The sequence below is a fragment of the Cynara cardunculus genome, unplaced genomic scaffold, assembly GCF_001531365.2.
Source record: "Cynara cardunculus var. scolymus isolate 2C unplaced genomic scaffold, CcrdV1 Un_Scaffold_347, whole genome shotgun sequence".
Taxonomy (NCBI): domain Eukaryota; kingdom Viridiplantae; phylum Streptophyta; class Magnoliopsida; order Asterales; family Asteraceae; genus Cynara; species Cynara cardunculus.
The window spans coordinates 251,766-253,297 of record NW_020200573.1 but is presented as its reverse complement, the minus strand read 5'-3'; positions in this window follow the sequence as shown (position 1 = coordinate 253,297).

The window sequence follows — 1,532 nt, the reverse complement described above, 5'->3', positions numbered from 1 at the left end:
ATAAATCGGATTATCCATATTAAGAACATAAAGACCATTAATCAAACTTGCATCACCATAATATATATTACCAAAAGAGAATGAACAACATTTGTTCCTAATATTAAAGGTAAAACCTTTCMTGTCTAAACAAGATACATAAATCAAATTTCTAGAAATAGATGGTACGCAATAACAATCATCGAGTTCTAATATTAATCCGGTCGGTAAAGTTAACAAAATAGATCCTACGGCTACAGCTGCAACCTTTGCCCCATTTCCAATGCGCAGATCAACTTCACCTTTGTTCAACCTTCTAGTCCTTTTTAGTTCCTGCATGTTTCTATAAATGTGAGAACCATATCCTGTATCTAATACCCATGATGTATAAGAAGTAGAAAGATTAGCTTCTATCACATAGATACCAGAAGTGGATGTTACATTTCCTTTCTTCTTTTCCTGAAGGTAGAGAGGACAATTCCTCTTCCAATGCCCGGGTTTGTTGCAGTGAAAGCACTCACCCTCCTTAGGTACAGTTACCTTAGGTTTCTTAATGCTTCCTTTTGGCTTCAAAGATTTAGAAGTGGGTTTGGCAATGGAATTTACCTTGCCTCTCCATTTCTTATCCTTACGAACCGTCAAAATGGTGGATTTGTTCTTTGCAAGTTCTTGCTTAGCAGTTCGTAACATGTTGAGCAATTCTGGAAGGGTTTTGTCAAAGTCATGCATGTTGTAGTTCATCACAAATTGACTGTAGCTATTKGGCAACGATTGTAAAACTACATCAATGGCTAACTCCTTTCGTAAAGAGAAACCTAATCCTTCAAGGCGTCCAATATGCCCAATCATTTTAAACATATGAGTACCAACGGGACTACCTTCAGACATTCTACAACGGAACAATTCCTTGGATGTTTCATACCTCTCATGTCTAGCTTGCTCTTGGAATAACAATTTTAGGTGTTCGATCATATCGAACCCCCCCATGTTTTCATGTTGTTTCTGAAGATCAGGTTCCATGGTTATTAGCATTAGACATGAGACGTCCAAAGCATCCTCATCATGTTTTTTAAAAGTGTCCCTTTCAGTTCTCGGAGCACTGGAATTAGGCTCTTCAAGGATTTGTTGCTCCAAGACATACAGTTTCTTTTCAGCTTTGAGGACAATTCTCAAATTACGATACCAATTGATGAAATTTTTTCCATAAAGTTTTTCTTTCTCAAGAATCGATCATAAAGTGTTTTTGTTTCCATTGTTGGTTTGTGCCATTGGCAATCTACAATAGAAAAGTAGAGTTCTTAGTGTCATGAAATTATTATTGTTTAATAAGGACTTTCATCAAACAAGCTCCCACTATTTTAATCAAAACAACAACCCTCTTTTATTGTTTCGAAAAACGTTACAAGTTTTCTAGTGGGCCAAGATCCATATTTTCATTATCAATCAATTTAGCTTTAGCTAACCGATCAACCAATAATGATTTAGGTAAGCAACAACATTACTAATTACATCTCTATGTAACTCTTGGATAGTTGAGTAAACAACTTTTATTT